Source organism: Callospermophilus lateralis, chromosome 9 (assembly GCF_048772815.1).
Source record: "Callospermophilus lateralis isolate mCalLat2 chromosome 9, mCalLat2.hap1, whole genome shotgun sequence".
NCBI classification, from domain to species: domain Eukaryota; kingdom Metazoa; phylum Chordata; class Mammalia; order Rodentia; family Sciuridae; genus Callospermophilus; species Callospermophilus lateralis.
Window position 1 is genome coordinate 31579974 of NC_135313.1, and position 14310 is coordinate 31594283.

Here is a 14310-nt window from a genome sequence, read left to right on the forward strand (position 1 = left end):
TTCTGTCATAAGTAATATGTAGTCATATGTACATTTGTATTATCATCATTATTTTAATTAATGGAAATAGTGATTAACAGTAGTTAAATAATAACTTATTACACAAACCTGGACTTATCCTGTCTATGGAACAGCTTTTATGTTGGCCATATTTTAATCCCAAACATACAGACACTCTACACAATGAGAAGTATGCATTATGTAACTTGAATATTCTTGAGGGGAATAAATGACATTTTGCCTTTAGAGTCCTCATCTCCCCCTTTTGAATAAAACTCATCCCAGTCTTCCTATTTCATGTAGGCCTCTCCACCCCAAGACCCTGTGTAGGCCTCCTCTACTTCAAGGACCCAATGGCTTCCCCCAAATCAGTCACTTAGTCTTGTTGATTAATTGGCTTATTACACTGGTTTGAATGAGTTTCAGTTAATGCCTCTTCAGCTAGGCATTATTTGTTTTTTTTTTTTTTCTTCTCTAATTGTTAGAATTTCAGGCACAATCAAGCAGATAAAGCTATCTTTATGGGGACAGAAAGACTCTGCAATGGCCTACACACACTCTGAATGAAGTTATTCTCCTATATGATAAATTCAGCAGGGTTCCTGTTGAGCTAAATCTTTGTTCCTGTTCTTGAAGGAACAACAGTTTTAGACTGAGGAAGATTCTTCTGATAGGTGGAAGACAAGCCATCTCAACCAACTTACTCTATTTCCCTGAAAAAAATGGTCACTTCTATGCAGATCCAAATTAGGCCAGAATCTAAGGCCTCCGTTGTTCATTCATGTTGCCTGATCAGATTTCTGAGTAATGTCAACTATTTGGTCAATGCCTGAATGTTGTCTGAAAAGCTCTTGGGAAAACACAGTTTAAGGAACCAAGATTGAAATAGAATAAGTCTTCTTTAACAACAAAAGGACTATGCATGTGTATAAAGTCAACCAACTAAGTCAGACTTTCTAGGAACAAAACCTCGGTAAGACTTGGATTTTGTTACAGAAAATTTGCACCCCAGGTTCTATCCAGTGGATGAGGTCTTTCTATATGGTGCTCTGGGTAACCCAGATCAGTAGATCACAGTGTTCTTCGGATAGACCTGAAACTTTGATATCAGGAATATCCAAAGTCAAGAAAGTGGTCATCTGTTCAGAATAGAACCCAGTCTGTCTCAGGATCTCTCTGTCTCCTAGACTTTCTCCATGATCCCTCCAACACAGGCTATATCCTCACCTCTCAATTCTTACTTTATTCGTTTCCCCAAGCTTTCTGGATATCTATCTTGGACTCCCAGAGTGTCTTGATTAATTTCAGGTATAATTTTAGTTTTATATTCAAATGATAAGCCTTTTTTCTTACATCTTATACCTACTGCCTACTATAATGTTTCTACTTTTTAATAATTAGATTGGGGGCTGGGGTTGTAGCTCAGTAGTAGAGCACTTACTTGTCTAGTATGTGTGAGGCACTGTGTTCGATTCTCACCACCACATATAAATAAATAAATGTCCATCAACAACTAAAAAAAAATCACAATTGATTTAAGACTAATTTTAACCATTCTTAAACAGTTTTTTCACTAATATTCATATTATTGTCATACTTCGTACCAATCACAGCCTTCATAGGTGTTAGTCCTATAAGATCTCTTGACACCCCATTTTTGTAATTTGTTTCCTGTACTGGAGATTGAACCCAAGAGAGCTCTATCACTTAGCTACATCCCCAGCACCCACTGTTCCCCCCACCTTTTTTTTTTTTTTTTTGGATACAAGGTCTTAGGTCTTGCTAAGTTGGTGAGGTTGGCTTTGAATTTGTGATTTTTCTATCTCACCTTCCTAAGCCATTTTTATAATATAAATCTATCACTTTAATAGACATTTTAATCAACTTTTCAGTAGAGGATTAAATTATGTGATTTTTTTTTGAGAACTCCAGAAAAATAGTATTTACTATTTTGGTTTATGTGATGGATGATATAATCTTGGAACTCCCAAACGATGGGATGAAATTTTAAGAGAAATTAGACAATGGAAGAAATAGACTTTATTGTTGTTCTACCTGCAAGACTCCCAAGCTAGACCCTTTATCCTTCTCCTAGGTCATATGATCCAATAGTTAGGGAAAGAGACTGGGGAAGTTTGGGGTGGCAAACAATGGTATTTTTGTAGTCCCTACTCTAGTACTCTAGACCTGGACCCATATTGCTCTTAGAAAATGAAATAGCAGCCAGAACCCTAGACCCATACCAGGGCAATACTACCCGCTTTCTGACCTCTCTACTATTGACCACCTGTCTAGAGTTCTGTTAATTGCTTCAACATGACTGCTTAGCTCTTACTCTCAGGAGATGACTTCATTGAATGAACAACTTCTCATTGCTTTAGCTGAGCTCACCCTCTAAGCACCCACCTTATTTCAGGTCTGAAACTCTGATCACCCTCGCCCCCACCACCACCAATCACAACTTCCCCAAGCCAAGCTGGTCAGTAGGGCTGAATGCCCTATGTGGCTTGGAGACACAATTCAGCATTTCAGCCCTAAACTGCATTTGCTCTTAGGTTTGAAGGAAAATACTTAATACATGGGAGGCCCTCAATAAGTTTTTCTGAGTGAATACATGCTCAGGTCTACTTGATAGACATGGATTAGAGTAAAAGAAGATTAGGCAAAGCCAAAAAACCAGAGGGAACCATTGGTAATTCTTTGTTCTATATGACATCCTAAGAGTACATGTTTCTATGTGATAAAAATGTTTGTATAGATGATTTTTTTTTCTTCAGTTGCTATGCTGCTTGGAGAACGCTTGAAGAAAAATATTTTTCTCCTTCATCTCATAGTCTTGGGAAAGAATCCAGCGCATATTCTCCCATTGCACTGAGAACTAAAATCCTTTTTTTATTAGCCTTCCATGTATTCAATTTCAATGTCCCTGATTCTATGAATCATAACATATAGACATGGATAATTGGTGGCAGATACATGAATTTTTTTTCTCTAGACTAATCTTAAGGAAATATGATCTCACTAAGGAATGAACAGTTTAAACAACCACTGATATTTAACTGAAGGTCATCGTCCCTTTGTATAATACTTAAAGGAAAATGCATTTTTTGTTCATAATATAAAAGCATAAAATGTAAATTAAAAATGACAAAATTAAGAGGAAAAAACCTTTTACTTCTTTTACTTGGTACAGAGTAGAACTTTGACAAATATTCAACATGGATGGCCCTTCAAATACAAAAAGAAGTCCTTGTGGTTTCTCATTATTTGTTGTGGCAACAGCCAAGAAGCTCTGGAGTGTGTGTGTGTGTGTGTGTGTGTGTACATATATATCTTACTCATCCTACATTACCATGACATTCTAATTATAACTTCTTAGCATTGCTATCACATGCATAAATGTAGCCAAAACTGGAGCAGAGGAACAGAGAATACAAAATCTCCAGACAAAATGGAAACTCCTGAGCTTCTAGGAAAATAAAAGCAATAATTATAGAGCAGAGGTTATTACAGAAGTTGCAAATATATCACTGATGAGACGACTGGTAGTGATTTTCCTTGTTCTTTACTGAATAAAGGAACAAAAAAAATCAGAGAACGTGAGTTAAACAGAAATACATGGGAGATAATTTATAAATCATTCAATGATTCTTTTTACAATATAGTTGTAACTTGCTAAATCACATTCTCATCAACATTTTGTAAGGGAAGATCAGGCTCTTGATGGACAGTCACTATTGAAATATTCTAACTTTATTTTTTTTTTTTTGAGAGAAATTTTAATATTTATTTTTTAGTTTTCGGCGGACACAACATCTTTGTACGTGGTATTGAGGATCGAACCCAGGCAGCATGCATGCCAGGCGAGCGTGCTACCACTTGAGCCACATCCCCAGCCCGAAATATTCTAACTTTAGAAATTGACCCAGATTACAAGTGCTCATACTCCTAAAATGTGTAGACTTTGTACCAGAGTGTAGGTATTGAGTGGCTTACTGGTGATTGACCCTTGCATTAATTCTACAGGCAAAATATTCTTCCTGTTAGTTCAGCAAGTGTGAGCAACCTGATTGTATGCAAGGATGAAGTTTTTGACCTACTTATTTATGGATTCCTCCTGTTTTTTCCTCTTCCTTGTTCCATAGTTAGAAGGTAGAAGGCCCCGTGCTTCTTTGCCTCAGGGCGTATATGACAAAGAGGAAAGCAGAAGTTGCCTGCAAGATACTTCTCTTCTTGGTTTTCATTTCCAACCTCAGTCTGTGCTGAATCCCCTAAAGGGAAAAGGGAACTGTTTTGCCTCTGGTGGAAGAGGGTTGATATGCTTTGAAAGTGACAGGACATCTATCTGTACACCCATGTCCTTCTACCTTCTCTCTCCTAGTGGTACCTGGAGATGTCCAGGCATTTCTAGCTCACCAAAGACTCCAGTCCCCAGGGGTGACATGAAAGCACCACAGTCCTTGGATCTGAGGAACTCTGAGGACGAAGACAGCAAGAGCTTCCCAGGAACCCAGTGTGGGCAGACGATGGACAGGACTTCCCCTCACTTTGTGGCTGTGGGATACCACTGCACTTCCCTGGCAGGGGGCTGGGAACAAAAGGGAAAACCCCAGAAACGACTGACGTTGGATTTCTGGCTTACCTCAAGGAAGGGACACTCGATGAAAATTAATTTCAAAACAATAACGACAAAGAAACATATTTTTTTTTTCACACATGAGAGTTTGAGAATTGAGATTCATAGCCAGAATAAAAAAAAATGGTATGTGCTTGAAAGCACAGGAAAGAAAGATATACCTTCTTCCCCTGCTGAAAAAGCATAGAGGTGCTTTTCTCCAACAACAGTCTTCAGAAACATCTAGTATTGTTCACTGTGATGAATCATAGGTAGGAACTAGCTGTACTCATTTTGGAATGTGATCATGAAATACACATGAAGATTTCAGTGTGCCAGTGTTATTGAACTCTGCAGCTCTTTCTCTTTCCTCAAGCTTTCCTATTCATTGAGCAATCATTTCATTCCTCCATTCATTTGTTCCTTCCATTCACAGACAAAATTCATTTCCCAAGTTTATTTCCTGTTAAACGCACACTTAGAACTCTTCAACTTGCCTTTACTAACTCAGTGTCCAACTTCTGCAGTAGACTGCGAAGTCCATAAAAGCAAGGGCTCTGAAGGGACTTCTTTCCGGAGCCTTGGTAAGCCCACTATTTGTTCAGGCTCTATAGGGCAGTGTAACAACAAGAACAATGAATGAAAGTATCAACTACTATCTATCATAATCCAGCAGGGATGACAATAGAGGTTTTTCTCTCCAGAATTAAGGCCAACATAAATAATGACTTGTTGCTGTAAAAATAGAGGTAGGAAAGGAAAAGGGAAAATTCACCACAAGTAGTTTTAATTACTTATGGAGGATGATTTGATGTTGTCCCCAGTGCTGGGTCATAGTAAGTAAGCAAATTCACACAAAAAAAAAAATGTTCACAGCTTCAAGTTTAATTTATTTCTGATAATACTCTGATCATTACAGACATAAGATTTTCTTGGGTATTTAAATAACTGGGGAAATAATTTATTACAGATAGCTATTGGTTATGTGTAATATTCTTACCAAACAGAAATATTACTATTGTATATGTACCTTCTTTTTCATAAGAACTAATTAATTATTTGCATAACTTTTTAAAGAATAGACTGTTTTTTGGTGAGGGGGACCAGGAAATGAACTCAAGGGCATTTGACCACTGAGTCACATCCCCAACCCTATTTTGTATCTTATTTAGAGACAGGGTCTCACTGAGTTGCTTAGCACCTTGTTTTTGCTGAGGCTGGCTTTAAACTAGTGATCCTCTTATCTCAGCCTCCCAAGACACCGAGATTACAGGTGTGGGACCGCACCCACTACGAATAGATTACTTTTAAAGCAGTTTTAAGTTTACGAAAAAAAAAAATGAGTGGGAAGTACAGAGTTCCAATACATTGCCTTAACTCTTTCTTGCCTGTTCCCCACATCTTTCATTAATGTGGTTCATTGGTTACAAGAGATGAGGCAGTGTTGCACATTGTTAAGTAAGCCTATCATTTACCTTAGGACTTACTCTTTGTGTTGTACATCCTGTGATTTTGACAAATGTGTATAATGTCATGTGTCTCCCATTATTACGTGATACAGAACAGTTTGCCCTAAAAATGCTGTGTTTTCTACCCACTCATCCTACTCTGCTCCTGGTTATGACTGGGGTGTATCGTTGGTGCTCTCCTGGTCCTGATATCCAGTACTATACAGAGTTGAGCTCTGTTTTGTTCTTGTGTTCATATAATTGGGGAAAGACTGTCATTGTTCCAGCAAGGAATATTGTTCAGTGTTTTTAATACCTGATTTGGACTTAACATTTATACTTCCACTCCATACAAAAAGGCAGATATAATTCCAAAGGCAGAAATAGAGTTATATCTGAGCATAGTTAAGTTTTGCCTTGGAAGAAAGCAGATAAATAGATCAGGCAAAGTTTTTTAAATTTATCTTTGGAGGTGTTTGGAATAAGACTCTCCTTTCACAGAGAAAATGATAAAAGCTTCTATATAATATTTAAATGTCCTTTAAATTATTTCTCTCCTCTGTATAGGATTAAAATTTGTGTGTGTGTGTGTGTGTGTGTGTGTGTGTGTGTATGTTTTGCAGGGGATTGAACCCAGGGCCTTGTGCACGCCAGGCAAGTACTCTACCAACTGAGCTATATCCCCAGCCCGTAGGATTAAAATTTTATAAAATGGATTCTTAAGAGTTTGTAAGGACGTATTTATGGTCATCTTATTCAACTCCTTATCTTTAGACAAAATCACATATGTTTTCAAAAGATTATTTTAGAACTACCATAGAAATATATTATACAAAGTTTGTAATTCATTTCTTTGACTCCTTAACTTTGAAAATCTGTCTAGACAGACTGTGTTTTTATTATATGAATCTATGCTTATTCCTCACCTCAGTCCATATTCCTAGGGAGGAAGAACTCTATCTTTTATATAGCAATTTATCACAAAAGTTAAGATTGTTTGCTTCTCTGTGCCCTGCCCCAGCTAAATAATTGTGGTTTCTTTTCCAATCAGGTCTTACTTCCTATGTGGAAATGATGAGAAAGCATGCAGCCTAAGGATGACAACTTAGTGTCACAAAACTGTCCTCCACTCTACTGTGCTTTCCTCGATGGAGGACAACACCTTCTTATTTCTGAGTTTCTGCTTGACCTGTGATTTAGTTGATGGACATGCACAGCTAACTCTAGGAGCACAATTTGTAGGATTCTTGTCTTCATGGGGTTTATGATTATTTGCAGTGACCTCGAACCCTATAAAGTGGACATAAGCTTGAAATGCATGGTGCAGGCCTTGCATATTATAAATATTCGGAAAAGGAAGCCTTCCCTGGTTGATTGGGGGATGCTTCATGGAGATATTTGGGAGGTAGCTGGAAAGGTTGGACAGGATATGGATGGCAGAGGAGGGAGAGGAGTGGGAGGGAGAGGAGGTAAGATAGTCCAGACAAACCAAATGACAAGAGCAAAGCCACAAAAAGAAACTCATAAACTGAGTGGAAAAAAAGAAGATGAGAAGGCTGACTGAGTGAAGTGGGGGCAGCGAAGGAGGGGGTGTGGACAGCTTTGAAGCAAGTCAGAGGAGCTAATTTGAGACATTACAGGCAATAGGAGATTGTTGCAGGCTTAAAAACATTCCTATTTTAATCTTGACTCTTGTTGCAAATGATGGAAACAACCAATTTGGGCAGAAAGGAGAATCTATTGGTTTATATATCCAAACCTAGGAAATGACAAAAATATAACTGATCCTCAGACACCCTAAATCAAGGATGCAAATAGTACTAGGATTCTTCCTCTGCTTTCTTTATCTCTGCCTTGCTCTGATGTCTTCTATGATGTTAGAACTATAATCATTAATATTTTTCTGGTTTGCATTTTCCTAAGTGCCTTCATCAGAAAAGAATTGACTTTTCCTGCTAATTTTAGTTGTGAAGGAAAGACGAAAGGAAGGAACAAAGGAAAAGTGGTGGGAATGCCTCTGGTTACATCACTGTCAATCACGTACTATGCCCTGTGACCCTGGTAAAGAGGTACCATGATTGGCAGCAGTTCTCAGAACTACACAGTTGAATTAGAGACTGGGTTGGAAGGAGCAGTTTTAAAAAAAGTATGCTATCTCCAGAAGGGAAGAGGGAAGGACCCAGGAAGTAGGAGAGTCCCCTGTAGAAGGATTTATTTAATTTTGTTGTTGACATTCTCTGTGAACATAAAAATAATGCAAGATCATTTTGAAAACAGGGAATATTGATCAAACACAAAGATGTAAAAATTAAAATCACCCTACTTTCTTAGCCTAGAGATAATCGGTCAATTAATATTTTGGCATAGTTTCATTTTTCTTTCATAAAATGTTTTTGCAGGTATCTATATATGGATGTGGAAAAATAATACTCCTTTCCCCAAAAGATATCTGTATCCTAATTCCTGGAATCTGTATGTTACTTTACATGGCAGAAGAGATTTTGCAGTAGTAATTAAGAAAAAATTATTACCTTGGTATGTTTTGAACTGCTATAAGCGGATACCATGGACTATGTAATTTATAATGGAAAGAAGTCCATTGGATCACAGTTCCCAAAGCTGGGAAGTCCAAAGCAAGATGTTGGCATCTTCTGAGAGACTTCTTACTATGTTATCACATGGTGGAATGTGGAAGGTGGAAGAGCAAAGAAAACAAAGGAATGAACCCACCCACGCCTGCCCCTTTCCTAGTGATGTTAAACTAAACACAAGGGCTCTGCTGCTTTGGGGACTAAGTTTTTTTCAATACAGGAATTCTCTGGGTGATGCATTCAAACAACAGCATTTATCCTGAGTTTTTCAGCTGATCCTACTATAATCATAATTGCCCTTATTAGAGGGATGTAGGAGAGGCAGAGTAAGAGAGAGTAGGAAGGTGCTGTGCTATTGACTTTGAAAATGGATTATGGGGCCATAAGCCAAAGAATGTAGGCAGATCCAAGAAGCTAGAAAAGGCAAATAAATGGATTTTCCCCTTGAGCCTCTAGAAGGAATTCAGCTCTGTCATCACCTTGATATTAGCCCACTGAGACTGACTTTAAACTTCTGAGCTTGAGAACTGGGAGATAGTAGTTTTATTGTTTTAAATAATCAAGTTTATGATAATTTTTGCAAAAGTAATAGAAAATGAATGGATATATATGTATATTTGTGGGTTTGGGTTTTTTTTGTTTTGTTTTGTTTTCCACAATATCAGAATCATACTGTTCATGAAGATTTGGGATAGGCCTTTTCAAAATAAAAACATTATGCATTTTTGGTCTTTTTTAATTGTTGAAGGATCTTTTATTTTATTCATTTATTTATATGTGTTGCTAAGAATCGAACACATGCTAGGCAAGTGTTCTACCACTGAGCCACGACCTCAACCCTTTGGGTTTGTTTTTAACAGAAAAAAGGACATAGCGAAAATTGTTCTGATAGTACCAGAGACTAATTAAGAGTATTATGCAGGTTGCTTCAAAAGGAGAAGAGAGATTTGTGGAGAAACAAGCCACAGGCTACTGCAAAACCCTGGTATGAGGCACTGAAGGTTTCAACAGGGAGAGCAGCAAAGAAGGGACACACAGAGAAATTAGAAAGGCATGACTGATGGAATCAGCGACAGCACTTAGGTGATGTCATGTTTTTGGCATGGTCTTGCCTCACAGCAAAGAACTGAACAAAAGTTCTAGTGATCAGCTATTCGTCTGTTTACTTTGTTTGTTTTCCCATGACACATTTTTCAGATGTCTTTTTCCAAGCTGTCCAAAGAATTGCACAAATATAACCACAAGGCAGTAAAGGGAGAGAGCAATTTCTTAACTTGTTCATCAATCCCCTAGATCAATTATAAAGGAAAAAAGTGTTAAATGGTAAGTATGTAATAGCAGGATAATCTAAAATTGCTTTTAGAAAAATAATAGGACTTCAAAACTTTCTACCCAAAGTACATTTATCTAAACATTGCATATATTCAAGTTGGCCATTAAACCTGGAAACCCAGATAATACTTAATTGTGTTTTACAGATTAAACACCATTTGTTACTTCTTCAGAGATATACTAAAGATGCACGTTTACTCAATGAAAATCTGAGATACAGATTATCTAAAACCAAGAGTCACAGATAGCTGTGCAGAGGGATTATGGAAAGATTCCATTAGTATACCAAGTTCATAACAATTTTGCATGATACACTGAATTATTTTCTGTTAGTCAGCTTCTTGTTGCTGTGACAAAATAACTGAGTAAATCCACTTCAAGGAGGAAAGATATATTTTAGCTCATGGTTTCAGAGGTTTTAGTCCATGATCTGTGGCTCAACTGCTTTTAGTTTGAGGTGAGGCACAATATCAAAGCAGAAGGGTATGGCAAAAAAAAAAGAAGAAGAAGAAGAAGAAGCTGCTCACTTATTAGCAGATGGGATGCGGAGAGAGAGAGAAATAGAGAGGAAGGGGTTAGGGACAAGATAGAGTCCCCAAAACACAACTCCAAGAACTCACTCTGTTCAACTAAGTTCCACCTCCTTTAGTTTCCTTCAACTCCCAATAATCCATTCAAATAATGAATGCATCAATGGATACCTCATGGTGCTTCCAAAAGCTCTGAACATTGCTATTCTTGCAAGCCTTCTATGCATGAGTCTTTGGGAGACAGTTCATATCCAAATCATCATACATATATTGTTAATGAGTACAGTGCATTAAACATACCATGTAATGTCATTGAATACATTATGCATTGCAATATCTATGAGCCATTTATTGTATATAATATACATGTATATGTGTGCATGTGTTTCCAGTTTTTATGTTCATCATGTGTGTTTGTTTTCCTCTTCAACCTATATTTGTTTAATACAGTCTCTTCAATTCAATAAATATTTATTGGGCAACTGTCATGAGTTGTGCCTTGCCCCACCCCCAAATTCATATGTTGAAGCACTAATCCCCAGTACCTCAGAATGTGACTGTATTTAGTGATCAGGTCTTTATAAAAAGGCAATTAAATTAAAATGTGGTCAGTAAGTTGGGCCCTAATCCAGTATAACTGTTCCCTTATAAGGAGACATTAGTCCACAAAGACATATACCAGACACATACTTGCACAGAGAGGTGACCATGTGAAGATACATGGAAGAAGATGGCCTTCCCCAAGCCAAAGAAAGAGGCTTTAGAAGAAGTCATGCCTGCCCATCCATACCTTAACGTCAGACTTCTATCCTCCAGAATTGTAAGAGAAGAAATTACTGTTGTTTAAGTCACCCAGTCTGAAGTATTTTGTTATAATAGCCCTAGGAAAGTAATACAGCAATCTACTATGTCTTAGATACTGTGACAGTGGATAGATAGGATATTAAACAATAAAAAAGGGCACAATTCTTAATCTTGAGGATGATCCAGTTCTTTATTTTCTTCACTTCAAATACAACTTGTCCAAAACTGAACTCATGTCCTCAGCTTCCCTTATGGTAAGGAGACTTTGAAGAGTTCCAAAGGGCTCTAACTATACTCTGTGGCCTTCCTGTCACTCATTATAGGGCTTTGAACTTGACAGGAATTCAGTATTTATCTGTTGATTTAGCAATGCTATCAGTTTTCTGCTTTCAACATTCTTCCTGCCTAGAAACCCTGGAGTATCTTAAACTTTTCCACTCCTCTTACCCTTGTCCAATCTGTCATCTTTGCCTGCCAATTTTTCCAAGTGCAATTCAGTGTCCCTACTTTCCCTTTTTTTATTACTTCATATCTGGATCAATACAAATTCCTTCCAATTTTTTTTCCCTCACTCCAACCTATTCTCTTTTTTTTTTTTTTTTTTTGGTGCTGAGAATCAAACCCAGGGCTTTGTGCAAACAAGGCAAGTACTTACCAACTGAGCTATATCCCCAGCCCACTCCAACCTATTCTTCAAAGTGTTGCCAAAATTTTCTTTTCTTACGGGTGTCTCTTGTCTTCCTTTACTTTGACAAATATCGCTGAACTTTTCTATGTGGAGGACCCCAAGAGAGATGCTAGAGAAAATACACAAATGAATAAGTCATGCTGTCTGCCCTTTGAGAAACTCATGATCACAGAAAAATCAGACACCTGCACAAAAAGTTGTAGAACCAATATACATAGTTTTCTGGTAACACACAGAATTCAGAAAATAACTTTATCTAGAGGAATTGTGGATAAAGAAGGAGACAGCTGAACTGTAATATCAGACAGAGAAGGGGAAAAGGATAGTCCAGACAGAGTAGAAAGGAGTTGGGAAAATGCATCAAGAGTGGGCTAATCACTTATTCTACTGCCTTGCTTCTCAAACCTGCTTGGTCCCAAGGGCCTTCAACATCTACATTCCTTGTATCTCATATTCCTCAACAGACCTTTTCAGCTCTAATAAGACAAATTTCCCTATTGTTTACTAAAAATCACCTGTACCTACTTACTGCTTCATACATTTGCCACACAATTCCCCTTCTAGAATGCTTTCCTGTCTTTATAGTGACAACTCCACATCTAAATACCAATTCTAAAGGAACCCTGGATAGAAGTTAATTTTCTGTCCTGTGTTCCTCATTGCAGATATTTTTGAGATGGGCATAACCTTTTGAATTCAGTTTTAGGCACTACACACAAGTCTTTCACTTTTTCAATTAATAAGTTAAACTAATGATTACTATTGGCAGTTTAGTTATCATATGAAAAGCTGGCTTAAAAATAGCACTCTGTAAGTGTGTAATCAGAGAATTGCTGAGTTTTGATTGGTTAAATTCATTTGTGGTGTGACTGGTGTAGACATCAGAACATTTGCAAGGGTTCAGGTCATCGTGATAAGGTTCTTGTGTAATAGTTTGTATGTGTTCCCAAATAAATATCTGAAAATGTCCAATTCCATAGACTTTGCAGATAAAATGCTCCTCCAAAAGGGCTACTCCTAAAAAACAACTAAGATAACAACTAGTAATTTTTTAATATTACAAAAGATATGTAATATACTTCATTTTCTACTATATATAGCATATATACTACACACACACATACACACACACACACACATACATATACTGCAGAGGGTATATAAAATCCACTTGCATGAAGAAGCAGAAATAAATTTACAGGCAAAGGTCAAATGTTCTGCAGTTTTTAACGTGAGACTGAGAAAAGTGAATTGTCTCTAGTGTGGGCCATGTGAGGCCCTTCATCACCACTAACTGTGTTTCTCCTCTTGGTATTCTGATTCTAAGCTCTAGCTAAGTCTTCTTCCATGAAGTCATCTTAAACTGTTCCCAGCCAGTCAATTTCCCTCTTCTAATTCCTGGTAAGACTGTATCATAGCTTTAAAATTAGTTATTTTCTGGTTATTTTATGCGTTCCTGTCTGATAAACAAAATTTCTTGAATGAATACATCTTTTTTTAAATTAAAATTAACTTTATTTTCTACTAAATAATATGTACTTGGCATGTTGTTTTCTTCAACATTCTTTTGCAGATCAATTTGTCTTTATAAATATTGATTTAGTTCACTCATTTTAATTGCCAATTAAAGAACACAGATTAACTGCTTAAAGATAAAGAAATTAAAGAAAGGATCATAATCATACCACTCTGCAATAAACACTTTTATCTTGTTGTAGTTTCTACTGGGTTTTCCCTCTATTTTAAGTAAATTTATATTGTTCCTAATGTTTGTATTTTTTTATTGATTAACATACTGTGAGCATCTTTTCATATCAATGAATAGTCTTCTAGAAATCATTGTTCTCCTAACCTCTTATGGCTGGACATTTAAGAGATTTCTAGTTATTTGCCATTCTCCCACAATATTCTAACTAATGTTTCATTCTTACTCTTTTTAATATTTATTGCCAAATTGCCCTACTTAAAAAAGGTCCTAATGATTTATATTCCCCCCTATAGGGTATTAGAGAGCCTATTTCCTTCCGTCCTTCCAATAGTGGGTGATGTCATTTTTGAATACCAGATACTATTTCTTTTATTTCTCTAGTGATTACACATGGAGCTGGAGACACAGTGGACACAAATAGTTTTTGACAAATGGCTTAATAATAGTATTTTCTTCACTACTTATGACTACTAGATTTTTGAAGAAATTAATTCTCATTTCCTCAATATATTTATCCCACATATGATGATCTTTGGGCTTGCCTGTTAAAGATGAATACAGCATTTAGAAATAAAAACAATACTTTATGAATTA